Here is a 19,438-nt window from a genome sequence, read left to right on the forward strand (position 1 = left end):
ACTCTGATCGCAGTATCAGGATGAGGAGTTTCAGTATTCACTCTGGTCACAGCATCAGGATTAAGAGTTTCAGTATTCACCCTGGTCACAGTATCAGGGTAAAAAGTTTCAGTTTTCACTCTGGTCACAATATCAGGATTTGGAGTTTCAGTATTCACTCTGATCACAGTTTCAGTGTTAGGAGTTTCAGTATTCATTCTGGACACAGTATTAGGATTAGGAGTTTTGGTATTCGCTCTGATCACGTTATCAGGATTAGGAGTTTCAGTATTCACTCTGATCACAGTATCAGATTTACGAGTTTCAGTATTCACTCTGGTTCCAGTATCTGGATTTGGAGTTTCATTATTCACTCTGATCATAGTATCAGTATTAGGAGTTTCAATATTCACTCTGATCACATTATCAAGATTAGGATTTTCAGTATTCATGCTGATCACAGTGTCAGTGTTAGGAGTTTCAGCATCAAATCTGATCACACTATCAGGATTAGGAGTTTCAGTATTCACTCTGTTCACAGTATAAGGATTAGGAGTTTCAGTATTCACTCTGTTCACAGTATCAGGGTTAGGGGTTTCAGTATTAGTTCTCATTACAGTACCAAGATTAGGTGTTTCAGTATTCACTCTGACCACAGTATCAAAATAAGAAGTTTCCGCATTCACTCGGGTCACAGCATCCTGATTAGGAGTTTCAGTATTCACTCTGGTCACAGTATCTGGTTTTGGAGTTTCATTATTCACTCTGATCATAGTATCAGTATTAGGAGTTTCAGTATTCACTCTGATCACATTTTCAAAATTAGGGTTTTCAGTCTACACTCTGGCCACAGTACCAGGATTAAGGGTTTCAGTATTCACTACGGTCACATTATCATGATTTGCAGTTTCAGTGTTCACTCTGGTCACAGTACGAGGATTAGGAGTTTCAGTATTCCCTCTGAACATAGTATCAGTATTAGGAGTTTCAGTGTTCACTCTGATCACATTATCTGGATTTGGAGTTTCAGTATTCACTCTGGTCACAGTATCAGGGTTAGGAGTTTCTGCATTCACTCTGATTACATTATCTGGAATTGGCGTTTAAGTGTTCACTCTGATCACAGAATCAGAGTTAGGAGTTTCAGTATTCACTCTGGTCACATTATCAGGATTAGCAGTTTCAGTATTCACTCTGATCACAGTTTCAGTGTTATGAGTTTCAGTATCCATTCTGATCACAATATCAGGATTAGGAGTTTCAGTATTCACTCTGTTCACAGTATTAGGATTAGGAGTTTCAGTACTCCCTCTAGTCACAGTATCAGGATTAGGTCTTTCGGTATTCACTCTGCTCACAGTACCAGGATTAGGTGTTTCAGTATTCACTCTGATCACAGTATCAGAGTTAGGAGTTTCAGTATTCACTCTGATCGCAGTGTCAGGTTTAGGAGTTTCAGTATTCACTCTGATCACAGTATCAGGTTTACGAGTTTCAGTATTCACTCTGGTTCCAGTATCAGTATTAGGAGTTTCAGTATTCACTCTGATCACATTATCAAGATTACGATTTTCAGTATTCATGCTGATCACAGTGTTAGTGTTAAGAGTTTCAGCATCAAATCTGATCACAGTATCAGGATTAGGAGTTTCAGTCCACACTCTGGTCACAGTATCTGGGTTAGGAGTTTCAGTATTCACTCTGGTCACAGTATCAGGTTTAGGAATTCAGTCTCCCTTTGGTCACAGCATCAGCATTAGGAGTTTCAGTCTCCACTCTGATCACATTATCTGGATTTGGAGTTTCAGTATTCACTCTGATCACATTATCAAGATTAGGATTTTCAGTATTCACTCTGGCCACAGTATCTGGATTAATAGTTTCAGTATTTACTCTAATCACAGTATCTGGATTTGGAGTTTCAGTATTCACTCTGATCATAGTATCAGGATTAGGAATTTTACTATTCACTCTGATCACAGTATCACGTTTAGGAGATTTAGTGTTCACTCTGATCACAATATTTGGAGTACGAGATTCAGTATTCACTCTGATCACAGTATCTGGATTTGGAGATTCAGTATTCACTCTGATTATAGTATCAGTAATTGGAGTTTCAGTATTCACTCTGATCACAGTATCAGGTTTAGGAGTTTCAGTATTCACTCTGATCACAGTATCGGGATTTGGAGGTTCAGTATTCACTCTGATCATAGTATCAGTATTAGGAGTTTCAGTATTCACTCTTATCACATTATCAAGATTAGGATTTTCAGTATTCATGCTGATCCCAGTGTCAATGTTAGGAGTTTCAGTATCCACTCTGGTCACAGTATCAGGATGAGGAGTTTCAGTATTCACTCTGGTCACCGTATCAGGATTCGGAGTTTCAGTATTCACTCTGGTCACAGCATTAGGATTAAGAGTTTCAGTATTCACCCTGGTCACAGTATCAGTGTAAAAAGTTTCAGTTTTCACTCTGGTCACAATATCAGGATTCGGAGTTTCAGTATTCACTCTGGTCACATTATCAGGATTAGCAGTTTCAGTATTCACTCTGATCACAGTTTCAGTGTTATGAGTTTCAGTATCCACTCTGATCACAATATCAGGATTAGGAGTTTCAGTATTCACTCTGTTCACAGTATTAGGATTAGGAGTTTCAGTACTCCCTCTAGTCACAGTATCAGGATTAGGTCTTTCGGTATTCACTCTGCTCACAGTACCAGGATTAGGTGTTTCAGTATTCACTCTGACCACAGTATCAAAATTAGAAGTTTCCGTATTCACTCGGGTCACAGCATCCTGATTAGGAGTTTCAGTATTCACTCTGATCACATTATCAGGATTAGGAATTTCAGTATTCACTCTGATCACATTATCAAGATTAGGATTTTCAGTATTCACTCTGGCCACAGTATCTGGATTAATAGTTTCAGTATTTACTCTAATCACAGTATCTGGATTTGGAGTTTCAGTATTCACTCTGATCATAGTATCAGGATTAGGAATTTTATTATTCACTCTGATCACAGTATCACGTTTAGGAGTTTTAGTGTTCACTCTGATCACAATATTTGGAGTACGAGATTCAGTATTCATTCTGATCACAGTATCTGGATTTGGAGATTCAGTATTCACTCTGATTATAGTATCAGTAATTGGAGTTTCAGTATTCACTCTGATCACAGTATCTGGATTAGGACTTTCTGTATTCATTCTGGAACTTAGCCTTTTCCGTATGAACAGCAATACTGTTTATCATCAATGTCACTGGCTAAGACATATATTCGGCTGGATGTCAATTTTACCTGATCCCCAAGCTGTATCATCGATTGCTGTTTATTTGTCATCTATCCTGGGGAAAAGACCTTGTCTATTTATCCTATCCATCCCAATCATGATTTTATAAATCTCCATGAGGTCACTCCTCAGCCTCCGATGCTCCAGGGAAAATAGCCCCAGTCTATTCAGCCTCACCTTGTAGCTCAAACTTTCCAACTATAGCAACATCCTTGTCAGTATTTCTGAACCCTTTCAAATGTCACAACATCTTTCTTATGGCAGGCAGACCAGGATTGAATGCAGTATTCCAAAAGTGGCTTCACCAACATCCTGTACAGCCACAACATGACCTCCCAGTTCCTATACTCAATACACTGATCCATAAAGACAAGTGTAAAAAAAGGCCTTCTTCTCTACCCTGTCTACCTGTGACTCCATCTTCAAGGAGCTGTGAACCTGCACTGTAATGTCTCTTTGTTCAGCAACACTCCCCAGCACCCTACATTTAGCTAAATAAGTCCTGCCCTGAGTTGCCTTAACAAAATGCAACACCTCACAGTTCTCTAAATTCAAGTCCATCTGCCATTTCTTGGCCCATTTGGCCCATTGGCTCAAGGTCTCATTGTATTATGAGGTAACCTGCTTCACTGTCCACTCCACCATCAATTTTGATGTCATCTGCAAACATATTAACCATACCTCCCATATTAACATCCAGATCATTTATATAAATGACAAAAAGATCTAAGATACTTCTAATAGGGCTGTTGTCAACTTCAAATGCTGAGAGTATAAATCAAAGACAGCAAATGCTGAAGTAGTAGAGACAGTGTATAAAGTCATGGAACTCACCTCCAATGCAATGTAAGTGCACTCTTCGAATAAGTCCATTGGACTTTTCACCTCACCAAGGACGCATTTCTTGCTTGCTGATTGCTCAGCCCTTCCAATCCCAGAATTCTCCCGCCATGATTTCCCTGCTGAGCTCCAGCAAGTTTCAAAAATTTGTGCGCAAAAAATTAAAATGAGAATTCAGGGTTAACGAAGAAAGTGATTAGCAGTTTACTCTGTATTTCAGACCAGACTGTCCCATGGGAGTTCCCATGTACTGCACTGAGATTAATGGCAGAAGTTCCTCACTTGAAATATTTCAGCTCTGGTAGTCTGCCACCTGCTTATAAGCTCACCCACAGTTATTGTCAGGTTAAAAGTCTCCTCAAATCTCTCAACCCAACCTTCATTTTTTTCTGTAACATCTTTTATTTTTTTCAACCAGTACAATACTTGCTCTGTTCAACATTCTTCTTTTATTCTACTTGAATTCTGTAAACATCATTCTAAATGTACACCCTCCATATTACATCTTTAATTTGTTGTGAAGAAGGATCTACTACCTCATACACGATTGTATGTTGTGTCCAATTGTGAACCATTTTTGTTAGCTTGCAGTTTAGAGGAAAAATGTGGGAACAAGGCTTGGGTTAGAGGATTTTATATTGTTCATGAAGCTTTGCTTTCATGTGCTCAACCTGGAAGTGATTTTATTAATATTAAATTCTTTTCGGATACATTCTGTACTCTTCCAAAGCACAATCTGTACTCCCTCTCTGACAGTTATGGTGTTGCAGTGCAAATACAAATTTCCTCACAATGCCAAGACTAACTGTTATATGGGAGAGAATTTTTTTCAGTGCTAATAAATAGTGCTGTGAGGAAGGCATATGGTGTACTGGGCTTTATTGGCAGAGGAATTGAGTTCCGGAGTCCTGAGGTCATGTTGCAGTTGTATAAGACTCTGGTGCGGCCTCATCTGGAGTATTGTGTGCAGTTTTGGTCGCCATACTATAGGAAGGATGTGGAAGCTTTAGAGCGAGTGCAGAGGAGGTTTACCAGGATGTTGCCTGGAATGGTAGGAAAATCTTATGAGGAAAGGCTGAGGCACTTGGGGCTGTTCTCATTGGAGAAGAGAAGGTTTAGGGGAGATCTGATAGAAGTGTATAAGATGATTAGGGGTTTAGATAGGGTAGATACTAAGAACCTTTTACCGCTAATGGAGTCAGGGGTTACTAGGGGACATAGCTTTAAATTAAGGGGTGGTAGGTATAGGACAGATGTTAGGGGTAGATTCTTCACACAGCGGGTTGTGAGTTCATGGAATGCCCTGCCCGTATCAGTGGTGAACTCTCCTTCTTTATGGTCATTTAAGCGGGCATTGGATAGGCATTTGGAAGTTATTGGGCTAGTATAGGTTAGGTAGGATTCGGTCGGCGCAACATCGAGGGCCGAAGGGCCTGTACTGCGCTGTATCCTTCTATGTTCTATGTTCTATGTTCTAATAGAGCTTTCTTTTTTAGGAAAAGAATATTTTGATTAAAATTCCTTCAGAGGTAACATTAATGTAAAAATGAAGTATGTTAAAAGGCAAATTTAACAATGAGTTTAGGCTAGTTGAGTTTTTGGTTTTTGCTTTACACAGAAACCAAATTTGTTCTTGTAATACCACAAAGATTCTTATAAAATAAAGATTTAAAGTAGCATTAAATGGTGGAACTGCAGGGGGTCTGCTCACTTTTTGTTTTTGTACAGCATCAACAGAGCAGAGTTCTATTTGTTTAAAATGCTCTATCATCACAAGTAATCGAAAAAATACACTGTTCATATTGATCAATAGCACAGATAGAGAACAGAAGGTACATCCTGTCACCAGAACCATCTAGTTTCACTTAAATGTCACAAAACTGAGAAACTCTTTGCAATAAATGTTAATTATTATACAAGTAGTAGCTCAAAATCCCCGTGCTACCTTGTAATTCTAACTTATTCCTGCTGGCTCTCATCAAGACCAACTTATCTGGTCCTACACAGCTCAGCCCTTTTCCCATAGTACATTCTAATTTCAACCCATTCACCACATAAAAAAGAGATTCTTCAGTCACTGATGTTTTCTTTATGTCCATGATGTCTTGTTCTGACTCTTCCACCAATGGAAACAATCCTTTCCCTATCTACCAGCCTGGACTACCCAGAATTTTGAATACCTCTATCAAATCTGTTCAACATCATTTCTTCCCCAAGGAGAACAAACTCAGCTTCTCCACTCCATCTCCATAACTGAAGTCTTTCACCCTGAGAAACATTCTCATAAATCTTTTCTACATCCTCATCCAACAAAGCTCAAAATGGCATGTGCATTTTTACCCACTCTCTCAACATGCCTCCTTCAGTTATTTGTGCTGATATACCCCCAGGGCTCTCTATTCCTGCACCCCTTTAGAACTGTGCAGAAATGCATTGATCTTGCCAAATAAATGCATAAACCATTGGGATGACATGGGTTCAACTCACAGAATGTAAGAACTTTTGGATCAGTGAACAACCTCTGACAAATAAGTTATAAAAATAAACCAAATAAACATACTACAGTCACTTCTTATTTATTGTCTGTTTCTTTTTAAAGGAACAGCAACAACCAGTTAAAACTGCATCAACATCCAACTGCAATGCATTAACATCCAACTACAACTTCATTGGTCTGGCAACAATCAAACTATACTACATAAGAAAATTGAAATCTTTATTAAACAATCCAATCGAATATCGTAGATTTTAACGACAAGTAAGACAATTAAAATCTGCATTAAAACTGCACAAGATACTTCTGATCATAACATTTATTTTGCAAGTCCGATGATAGTCTATCAATATCCCTTTCTTTCTTTATCCTCAGTGAAGGCAGTTATATTCTGTGAGGTCACAGATCCATCATGATCTCATTGAATGGTGGAACGTGCTCAAAGGGGCTGAATGTCCTCCTCCTGTTCCTATGTTTCTATATGCTGATTTCCACCGCGGCATTGTTAAAGGTGGGGATATTATGGAGCTTACTTCTCCTGTTAGTTGTCAATGTTTCACCACAAATCATAACTGGATGCGACAGATTCAACCTAATCTGTCGGTTCTGAAATTGTTAGTCCTGTCTATTGCATACTGCTGCCACTGTTTGGTCTATAAGCAAACTTCTTTTGTAACTTCACCAGGTCAGCACCTTAGTTTTAAGTATCGCTGGAGGTACTTCTGGCTTACCCTCCATGAACCTCCACTGACCTCCCTGCTTGATGATAATGGTAGAATGGAGTTTATGCCACACCATGGGGTTACAGATTGTATTGGAGGACAGTTGTGCTTCTGGTGATGACTAGTTCACTTATCTGTCCACCCTGGAGGCTCCCTGCCTCCATTCCTGATGAAGGGCTTTTGCCCGAAACATCAATTTTCCTGCTCCTCGGATGCTGCCTGACCTGCTGTGCTTTTCCAGCACCATTCTAACCTAAACTCTGGTTTCCAGCATCTGCAGTCCTCACTTTTGCCGCAATGGTTAGTTGATAGTTGACCAGTTTATGTTCTAGATCTGTCAAAGTCTCTTCTTTTTAGCAAGGTGGTAGTGCCACACAACATGATCCAGGGTATCCTCAATGTGAACACAAGTTTTTATTTTCATGATGTCGATGTGGTGCTCACCACTATTAGCAATACCATGGTGTGACCAGTAGATTGGTCAGAATCAGCTCAAGTAAGTTTTTCTTTCTTGTTGGTTTCCCCCATCACCTGCTGCAAAACCAGCCGAGTCTAACTAATCAGCAGGAGGTTTCCTTTGCCAATGTTTGACTTGATGCCATGAGTTTTCAGTGGTCCAGGATCAATGTTGAAGGCTTCCTGAGCAATTTCTTCTGACTGTGTCTCACTATACCATCACCTCAGGCGGATTTGTCCTGCCAGTGTGACAGGACATACAGATGGAGCTTAGAGGTAACCACATTACTGTGTGTCTGAGGTCACATGCAGGGTAGATCAGGCAAGGGCACCAGATTTCCTTCTCTACACAGTATTAGTTTTTTTTAAAAACAATCAACAATGCTTATGTTTTTGGTATCATGCTACTCTTCTTAATTCCAGATTTCACCATCTGTCATTGTAGGATTGGATTGCACGACTCCAGAACTGGGATTATTAATCACTACCCCTAATATGTTGAGGGGTCATAAGGACCCAGTTTAAAGATGCAATAACACTGGCGATTTGAATGCAGTGATTCAGAGATCTGACTTTCAGTAACAATACCCTTTGCCCTCCCTCTCTCTCTCCTTTTTCTGTGAAACCCATGGTATCAAAACCTGTGGATTGTAAACCGACTTGAATAACTCATCATCACAAGTGGAGGATTCACAAACACAGAATTTTACGGCACGGTGGCTCAGTGGTTAGCACTGCAGCCTCACAGCACCAGGAATCCGGGTTCGATTCCAGCCTCGGGTAACTGTCTTGTGGAGTTTGTACATTCTCCCCGTGACTGTGTGGGTTTCCTCCAGGTGCTCTGGTTTCCTCCCACAATCCAAAGGACGTGCAGCTCAGGTGAATTGGCCAGGCTAAATTGCCCATAGTGTTAGGTGCATTAGTCAGAGGGAAACGGATCTGGGTGGGTTACTCTTCGGAGGGTCGGTGTAGACTTGTTGGGCTGAAGGGCCTGTTTCCACACTTTGGGGAATCTAATCTAATCTAATCTTTACATCTGTATAACCGCCTTCAGAAAAATGAGAAGTAAAATTTGCAAACCATAACTAATACAGGGATGTACCTCAGTGTCAACATTGCATATCAACATAATATTAGGTGCATTATTAAATACTATTGCGTTAAGTATAAAGACTAATAAGCCTTTACTTGTGGTCTAATCCTGAACAACTATTTCACTTTCTACTTTAATTATTTGAGGTTGGATCCAAAGACAACCAGATTTCTAAAATAATGAGAAACATCATTGACACAAGATGATAATTGTGTGTGTTAAGGCACAAATCTTTGACGTGTTGGAGAATCTCTCTGATATGATGAAAATGGCGGAAGTAGTCTGAAATCACAAGTTGCTGAACATATTAATTCCCATTTCCACAGAGGCAGGAATTGAAATAGTTTAAATCTCAAGTATGTGCAGCTTCTGGAGGCAACTAACAATTTATTGCATAGAATCCCTACAATGTGGAAACAGGTCCTTCAGCCCAAAAACTCCACACCAAACAGCACCTCCAAAGAGCAACTCACCCCCTCTACCCCATATTTAACCCTGACTAATGCACCTAACCTACACATCCCTGAACACTATGGGTAACTTAATGTGGTCAATTCACCTAACTTGCACATGTTTGGACTGTGGGAGGAAACTGGAGCACACAGAGACAGACCAGCTCAGAGCTCTGCCAGAATCTGTTCTTAATATATTTCGTTTGGATTACAATGGTACCCTTTTGGGGTGAGAAGGATGGAGTTCAGGTTGCCTTTGCTGATGTCTCAATTGGCCTTAACTGCATGGTCTTTGGGAATGTTAATTGTACAAGTGATTGTGCAAAAAACTCTTGGAACTGATAAACCTCTTGAGAAGAGTGAAGACCTATCAAAAGCTATCACAACCTAACAAGAAGTGTCAAACTAACCAGGACTATCAAGACATTTCAAAGCAGAGGAAAATCACCTATACAGTGTATTCAAAAAACGGATACCCAGTCCGCCGATTTCTCAGCAACAAACCCAAACAAGCAGACAAAACACATCCAGAAACCCTAGCCACTTTTCCCTACATCAAAGACATCTCAGAAATGACTGCCAGACTACTCAGACTTCTTAGCATCATGGTAGCCCACAAACTCACCAACACACTAAAACAGCAGCTAATGAACATGAAAGACCCTATACAGACAACTAGCAAAACTAATATCATTTACAAAATACTGTGCAAGAACTGTAACAAACACTACATTGGACTAAAGGGCAGAAAACTAGCCACCAGAATACATGAACATCAACTAGCCACAAAAAGACAAGACCCACTCTCACTAGTATCTTAACATACAGACGAGGAAAGATATCACTTCGACTGGGACAACACATCCATCCTAGGACAAGCCAAACAGAGACACATGCAAGAATTCCTAGAAGCATGGCATTCCAACTGGAGCTCTATCAACAAGCACATTGACTTGGATCCCATTTACCACACCCTGAGAAAAAGAACAGAAAATGATATCACCACAGGAAATGATGCCACCAACTCAAGGAAACCTAAACACATAAATAAAAAGTGGGCCATACTACCAGTGCTTCATCCGGAGGCTCACTGATGACGTTACCTAATATGATGAAAGGACATCTGAAAATGAACCTTCCAGCTCCGTGAGCAAACCTATATTCAGAACATTTCAAAATGTGTTTTCTGAATGTGATAAAGTAATATAATTTATTTTTTCTGCCCAATTATATACCAGAAGAGTGGAGATGATGGTAAATGAAGGGGAAGAGAGTAATGGGTGGAACTAGGCAGTAAGTTGGAATTGTGATATGAGGATGGGTACAAGGCATTAAGTGGCATGAGTTGACATGCATGGGGAATAGGAAGTGTGTGGGGTTGAATGCACTGTGAGGGGTGAGGGCTGTTGGAATGTTTTATATTTTATTCTTTTGTCTTAAATATTTGACCATAGTGCTGTAGTGCCTCAACCCTTTCTGGTTTTCCCAGCCCACATTTCAATACAGCCTGCCTCCAGGACCAATAATGGGGAATATAGGCAATATGAGGTTATACAGAAAAATTATGGATGGGTAATATTGACCTAATGACAAAGTTCTAAAAACAGTATCAGGATGGAGAGACTGGTATGCATGTGCATCAACCTTTGAAGGTGTCATGACATATTGAGAAAATGGTTAGCAAAATTTATGATACCTTGAGATTAATGAATTGAGGTACTGAGTGCAAAAGCACATAAGGTATGAGAAGCCTTTATAAACCTTGATTAGGTTACAACTAGAATATTACATTGGAAACTCCAGTCACCGCACTTTATGAAATATGTGAGGGTCCTTGAGAGAGTGCAGGAATGAGTTATAAGAATGGTTGGAGGGACCACAGTTGGAAGGTTAGATTTGAGAAAGCAGGGATTGTTCTCTTTGGAGCAAAGGAAATAGAGGGGGGAATTGAAAGAGGACTGCATAATTATAACAAGTTCAAATAAGGTAAACAAGGAAAAAGTGTTACCATTAGCTAAAAGCACAAAGAATGTGGAACAATAAATTCAGAGGGGATGAAAGAAGAATATTTTGTATGCAGCAAATAATCACGACTTTGAATGCACAATACATGAAGTTGACAGAAGCAAAGACAATCTATAGTTTTGAAATGAAATTGCATGGTTAGTTGAAAGAAATTAACTTGATGTCCCTGCGGAAAGCCAGAACATTTTTTAATTCATTTGTGGGGCGTGTGTGCCAGCATTTGTCGCCTCTCCCTAGTTGCACTTAAGAAGGTGGTGGTGAGCTGCCGCCACTTAATGAGCTGTGAGTTGACCCACAATGCTTTAGGGAGGGAATTCCTAGATTTTGAGCCAGCAACAGTGAAGGAATGGCGATATATTTCCAAGTCGGAATGGTGAGTGGTTTGGAGGGGAGCTTTGAAGTGGTGGTGTTCCCATGTATTGGCTGCCCTTGACTTCCAAATGGAAACGGTCATGAGTTTGGAAGATGCAGGGGAAGGATTTTTGATAAATGTCTGCAGTTTATATTGTAGATCATACACATTGTTACTACTGAGTGTCGGTGGTAGAGGGAATGGATGTTTGTGAATGTGAGGGCAATCAAGCGTGCTGCTTTGTCCTGAATGATGTCAAGCTTCTTGAGTGTTGTTGAAGCTGCACCCTTCCAGGCAAATGGGGAGTATTCCTTGGAGATGATGGACAGACTTTGAAGAGACAGGAGGTGAGTTACGAGCTGCAGTATTCCTAACCGCTGACATGCTCTTGTAGCCATTGTGTTTTGAAGTGCAAACCTTAGTAGTTTAGCATTTGATGAAAATAAAGCATTTTGTAAAACATAGTTGTCTAATTTAAAATTTAATTTTTAACCTGTTTAACATTTCAAATTGCATCAAAACTCACATTACCAGAAGTGAAATAAGAATTTATTCAACCTACATATTTGCAATTAATTTTGCAACATGGGAAGATGCATCGTCAACCTTTGGAAGTTACGGAAACAAAACATATTTCAAAGATCTAGATTCAAATAGCAAATGAGATATAAGTTTTAGTCAGTTTTATTTAATTAATGAAGTAATGAACTCATGAAAATTGATCCTTAAATTTGTTAATTTAGTTTAATGATCTGGATGCCACCATAGTATCATGGAGTCATAGGGTCATAAAGATATATAGCATGGAAACAGAATACTCAGTCCAACTAGTCCATACCAACCAGATATTTTTAATCAATCTAATCACATTTCTCAGCACTTGGCCCATATCTCTCTAAACCCTTTTCTATTCATGTAAACATCCAGATGCATTTTCAATGTTGTAATTGTACCAGTTTCCACCACTTCCTCTGGCAGCTCATTCCATACACGTACCACCCTGTGTGAAAAAGGTTGCCCCTTAAGACTTTTTAAAATCTTTCCCCTCTCGCCCTAAACCTCTGCCCTCTAGTTTTGGACTCTAAATTAAACCCCATCTCCTTTAAACTGTATGGTGCCAGAAATGTATATGACAAACGACACTTGTAAAACAATTGTAATGTCATTGCTCACTATTGTTATCCTGTTCCATTGATAGCAACTTCAGCCGTCTCCACACCTGACACAAACACAAACACTGTTAATCGGAGGAATCTATAAATTACTGTCAGTGATTCCCCCATCATCCATAAGAACATAAGAACCAGGAGCAGGAGTAGGCCATCTGGTCCTACGAGCCTGGTCTACCTTTCAATAATATCATAGCTGATTTTCTCATGGTCTCAGCTCCACTTATCATCCCCCTCACCGTAATCCTTAATTCCTTTACTGTTCAAAAACATATCTACCTTACCTTTGAAAGCATTTACTGAGGAAGCCTCAACTACCTTACTGGGTAGGCAAGTCCATAGATTCACAACCCTCTGGGTGAAAAAGTTTCTTCTCAATTCAGGCCTAAATCTGCTTCCCCTAATTTTGAGACTATGCCCTCTTGTCCGAGTTTCATCTACCAGTGGAAACATCTTCTCTACTTCGATCTTGTCTTTTCATTTCATAATTTTATATGTTGCTATAAGATCCCCCCTCATTCTTCTAAATTCCAATGAATATAATCCCAGTCTACTCAGCCTCTCCTAATTAGCCAACCTCCTCAACTCCAGAATCAATCTAGTGAACTCCTCTGCATCGTGTCTAATGTTAGCGCAAATGGGCGGCACGGTGGCATAGGGTTAGCACTGCTGCCTCACAGTGCCAGAGAGCAGGGTTCAATTCCTGCCTCTGGCTACTGTCTGTGTGGAGTTTACATATTCTCCCTGTGTCTGCGTGGGTTTCCTCCGGGTGCTCCGGCTTCCTCCTACAGTCCGAAGATGTGCAGGTTAGGTAAATTGGCCATGCTAAATTGCCCATAGTGTTAGGCGAAGGGGTAAATGTCGGGGAATGGGTCTGGGTGCGTTGCGCTTTGGAGGGTCGGTGTGGACTTGTTGGGCCGAAGGGCCTGTTTCTACACTGTAAGTAATCTAATCTAAAAAAAATCCTTTCTCAAATAAGCTGTACTGTTGTAATTTTAGCGGACGGAAATCATTGCACCATTGTGAACTTCTACATTGTAACACTATGATCATTAGGACACAGTTAAAACTATTGGCCAAGTTAACGAGGTTCAGATCTTGTGGTCAGTCACGATGCAGATGTGTAATGATTTCTACCTGCTTCCCAGCAGAGTTCCACCAAGTCTTGTGCTTTTGATTTCAGTTGAAGGTGTGCTACTGGAGGACTGCCTTCAGCTCAGAGTCAGGTAAGGACCTTCAATGAGTTAAAACAATTCCTTTCATCTACTTTTCTCTCGGAAAAGTTCTTTACCACCCACAGTTCCCTCAAATCTGCTTCCCCAAACTGTTTCCCCATCACCACCACAGGTGAAGGCAGAAGATATTTAGGGGGCAGGGTGAGGAGATTGGGGTGTCAGGATGAATGGGATTGGGTGATTATAGTGCGGTATAAAGAGAGGAATATTTAAGCTGCTAGGAGGTTTTTTTTTGTAAATTTTTTATTGAAAGAAGATTTTTGAGCTTTATTTTACAAAATTAATACAAAATAGTGTATCCACTTTACAATTTAATAACAATACCAATAAAAAATTAAGAAAACTAATTACTAATCTACTGAACAAACTACCAAAACACAAAATAAACTATAGGAAAGAAGACTCCATATATAAAAAAAATCACAGTATCATACATTACTAACAATAACCAAAAGAAAGAAAAAACCCAATATAAATAAATAAATACTCCTTCAAAATAAAGTCATATGAAGTCATAACAAAACCCTATTTCTACGGGATTCTTCCTACTGGGAGCCCCTGAACCAACCAGCACCATCCTCACAGCTAAGCAAAGGCCCTAAACAGTATGGCCCCTACATCTGCATCAGTGTAGTTCATATAGGGCTGCCATGTTCTATAACATAATTCCATTTTTTGGTGTACCATATTCATAAGGAAGTCCGGGGATATATTCCATAACTATCCTGTGCCAATTTGAAAGTCCTGGGGGACTTTCGGATACTCAACTTACTAAAATATTTTTCCTCGCACAAAAGTAAAGGATAACGAATAGTTTATTCCCATATACATCTAGAGAAGGGAAATTTGGAAAACCCAGAAGAAGAGACAGTGAATCCAATCCAGTCTCCGTTCCCAAAATCTTTGCCAAGGCATTCGCTACGCTGTCCCAATATCTACAAATTTTATGGCATATCCACAAACAATGAGTGAGAGTACCAACTTCTATTTTACATTTAGGGCGCACTGGGGATGCTCCTGCCTTGAACTTTGCAAGTTGCTCTGGTGCCATGTGAGTCCTATGAAGTATCTTCAATTGGATAGCCTGAGTTCTGTTACAGATAGAGATCTTCCTGGCGTTTTCCCAGACATCCTCCCACACCTCTAAGGAGATTTCCATCCCTAATTCTTGATTCTAGGTTTTATATAACTGTTCCATGCCTTCGATACCTTATTACCTAGGAAGTGGTAGACAGTACCCATCGGCTGAAGCACTCTCCTTTCCATATCTAATTTGTAAGGATTAGTCATCAATGTGGTCTTATTTTGTATGAAGCCTCATTCTTGAAAATATTGAAAAGGTCCTGCTGGGCAATCCGAACTTCTGACGCAACTGTTCAAAGGACCACATGACCTCCCCATCAAACAGATCACCCAAACAGGAGATACCTCTGGACTCCCAAATTTTAAATCCAACATTAGTCAGGCCTGGCTGAAATCCCAACGTTCCCACTATTGGGGTGAAAGAGGAGATTTTTTGTAAATTACCCTCATCATCCTCCAAGCTTTGATTATATTTAGTACAATTGGATTTTTACAATGATCTGTAATTACTCTCATTTTATCCATAAATAATAGATTGATGAGGGGACATTTTGTTCAGGAAGCCTCGATATCCAACCAGATTGATTGTGTGTCACAAGAGACTCAGTCAGCCACATATGATAATAGAGTACTCAGTTGGAACTTCCTAAAATCCACAAAATTCAGTCCTCCCCTTACTTGTGGGAGCTGCAACTTATTTAATTTAATAAGGAGCCGTCTATGATTCCAAGTAAAAGAACCAAGCCAACCATAAAGCTTACACAGCACCTGTCTTGGTAATATCAAAGGAAACATTCTCATGGGGTATAATAGGCGAGGGAGAATATTCATCTTGATCAAAGCTATTCTTCCTAATCAGGATATCAGGAGATCTTCCCAATGTTGGAGGTCCTGCCTTATTTTCTCCAATAAATGCATATAATTAGCTTTATACAGCCAACCAAATACCAGGGTAATAAAAATACCTAAATAAAGAAAACCTCCCAATGACCACTGAAAGGGGAATTGGGATCCATTCAGAACATTGGATATGCTGGTAAGACCTCCTAACAGCATGGCCTCTGATTTCATAAAATTAATTTTGCAACCGGAGAACATTCCAAATAAATTAACCACTTGAATTAAGCGAGGCACAGATGTCAATGGTCATTTAAGAAAAGAAGGACATCGTCCGCATAGAGTGATTTTATGCTTACCCAATCCTACCTCCGGGGCCGGGTCAGTTCATATAGCTTCCTCCAATGGTTCGATCACTAGTGTAAATAGTAGTGGTGAGACAGGGCATCCTTGACAACAACCTCAGCCAACACTAAAGCTATCCGATCTTCCACCTTTGGTAATCACCGCTGCTTTGGGGTCATTACATAATACTGCAACCCATTTGGTAAAGACCTCTCCAATACCAAACAATTCCAAAGTATAAAAGAGATATGGCCATTCTACCCGATCAAATGCCTTCTCTGCATCTAGGGAGACCACTAATCCCGGTATTGCTCTCTGCTGGCAGACTTGTACCATATTTAACACTCTTCTCATGTTATTAGTTGACCTGCAACCCTTAGTAAACCCTGTCTGATCTTCTTTTATAATGAATGGTAAAATCCTCTCCGATCTTAATGCCAACATTCTTGAGAGATTTTTAAAGTCCACATTCAATAAGGATATAGGAATGTACGAAGTACAGTCGTCTGGGGCTTTTCCTTTCTTAAGAAAGAGAGAGATATTTGTGGGCGGCTACTCTGACTGTGTGAGTAATTATACATATCTATAAGTGGTCCGGCCAATTCCTCTATAAATTCTTCATAGAACTCAGCCTGGAATCCGTCTGGTTTGAGCGCTTTACTGCTCTAGAGCTGCCTCACAGCCTCCTGGACTTCCTGGGTTGTCATGGGGGTGTTCAAAAGTGACACCTGCCCCAAGGTTAGGCCCGAGAGGGCCAGATGTTTTAAAAAAGATTCCATCTTCCTCGTTCTTTCCTCACAGTCCTCCAACTTGTACAATTTGAAATAGAGCTTTCTAAAGACTGCATTAATCTTTTTAGGATCACAAGTCAGGGTACCAGCACCCTCTCAAACAGACGTGATGGATTGGGGAGCCTTTTTCTTTCTGGCAAGGTACGTTCGGTACCTGTCCAGCTTATCACCGTATTCAAAAAATCTCTGCTTTGCAAATAGTATCTCCCTCTTTGCTGTTTGAGTAAGTGCGGTATTCAAAGTTGTCCTGAGGGCTGTAATCCACTGTAGTTTAGTAATGGACGGCCTATCAACATACACTGACTCAACTGTCTTCAGGTGAGCCTCGAGCAGATGCTGTTGTTTTTCCTTCTGTCTTTTCCGGGTCGCAGAATATGAGATAACCAAGCCAGCGCATATGACTTAGCAGTCTCCCACATCACTGATGGGTCACTGGCTGTGCCTGAGTTGATATCCCAGAAAGTTTTAAATTCCTGCAAGAAATATTTTATGAACTTACTATCCTTCAACAGGAAAGTGTCCATACGCCAGTGTTGGGAACCCATCTCATCATCACTAGCCTTAACCTTCATATACACTGCTGCATGGTCAGAAATAGTTATATTAGCTATTTTACAAAACAATATCAAATTCAGAAAGGTCGAGGGGACAAAAAACATATTGATTCTGGTATGACACTTGTCTGGGTTAGAGTAAAAAGTAAAATCTCTACCCTCAGGGTGAAGACACTCCTACACATCTATCAGTCCCAACTCCCTATTCAGATCACCTAGCTGCCTGGATCACAGAGATATACCCACGGAGCTCCTAGGTATCCTATCCACCTCGGGGTCAATAATACAATTAAAATCTCACCCTAAAATTGTGTGACACACCCTGAGAGCCACCAATTTGGAGAACACCTCTGTTACAAATTTAAAAGGATGTGCCGGGGGCAATAAACATTCAAAATCCCGTATTCCTCTCCATAAATTAAGGCTGTAAGTAATATACACCGTCCAGTGTCATTTTTCATCGGGCTTAGCATTTGGAAGAGAAGATTCTTCGGGATAAGAATGGCCACTCCACTCCTTTTTGAGCTGAAAGATGAAAAGAACACCTGGCCAAACCTAACCTGCTGCAGCTTCGAATGCTCCTTCTCAACTAGATATGTCTCCTGTAGAAAGGCTACATCAACCCTTTCTTTTTTAAGACTTGATAATATCTTTTTCCTTTTAATTGGCGAGTGGCTCCCCTTGGCATTATTTAAACAAATGACTAGTCATGATCGTTCAAGCAAGTCTGAGACCCCCCAGGAAGAAGAACCTCACTCAAAAGGCATTGAATAGACACCATAAACAATTCACATATAAAAACAACCTTTAAAATAACTAAATCAAAACAGCTAAGAACTACTCCTAAAAAAAAACATAAGACATAATTAAAAGGAGATTTTCCCCTTGTCTACAGGAGGCACTCCTACTTTTCAGTAATCCTTCCATAACACCTCCAGCTCAAGCCATGCCCTCGGCCCAGACATTACAAAGTAAAATAAACAAATGCCAATATCTTATGTTACAAGAGTTAAAAGAGGGCAACCAACCCAACCTTGTCCATATTATTACCCAGGCACTCTTAACAAAACAGCAACATAAAATAAACTATATAAAATTACAATCTCAGCAAATATTAAGGAACAAAAAAAACAACTCAGAAACATCCGCCAACAATTAGATAAACCAAGCGAGTTATAGTTAAGAATCAGAAGAAATAACCCCCTCCGAGGAAGGATGGAAAAGAGAAAAGAGGAAAGAGGAGGAGGAAAAAGAAAAGGGGTAAAATAAAGTCATTATCCATCTAGTTCAAGTCCATCAGTCTATTTGAGAGCATCCAAAAACTCTTTTACTTTTTCCAGCGATCCAAAGTTATACACAGATCCTCCATGACTGAAGTGCAGCTTTGCCGGGTATCACATGGAATATTGAATATTTAAATCCCTTAAACGCTTCTTTACCTCATCAAACGCCTTCCTCTTGCAAACCACAACTGGACAGAAGTCCTGGAACAGCATTATTTTGGATCCCTTGTATACCACGGCTTGGGGATCCTACCCCAAAACTCTGAAGGCCTCCAGCAGCATTGCTTTCCCTGTAGTGCTGAAGTCGGACTAGAACCAGGCGGGGGCGCTCGTCCAACCCGGGCCTGCGCACAGCAACCCAGTGGGCCTGCTCAACCCACACCCAGCCCAGTTCAGACTCTAGCTTCAACAGCTGTGTGAGCCAT

This window comes from Hemiscyllium ocellatum, chromosome 36, assembly GCF_020745735.1.
Source record: "Hemiscyllium ocellatum isolate sHemOce1 chromosome 36, sHemOce1.pat.X.cur, whole genome shotgun sequence".
In the NCBI taxonomy this organism is placed as follows: Eukaryota; Metazoa; Chordata; class Chondrichthyes; order Orectolobiformes; family Hemiscylliidae; genus Hemiscyllium; species Hemiscyllium ocellatum.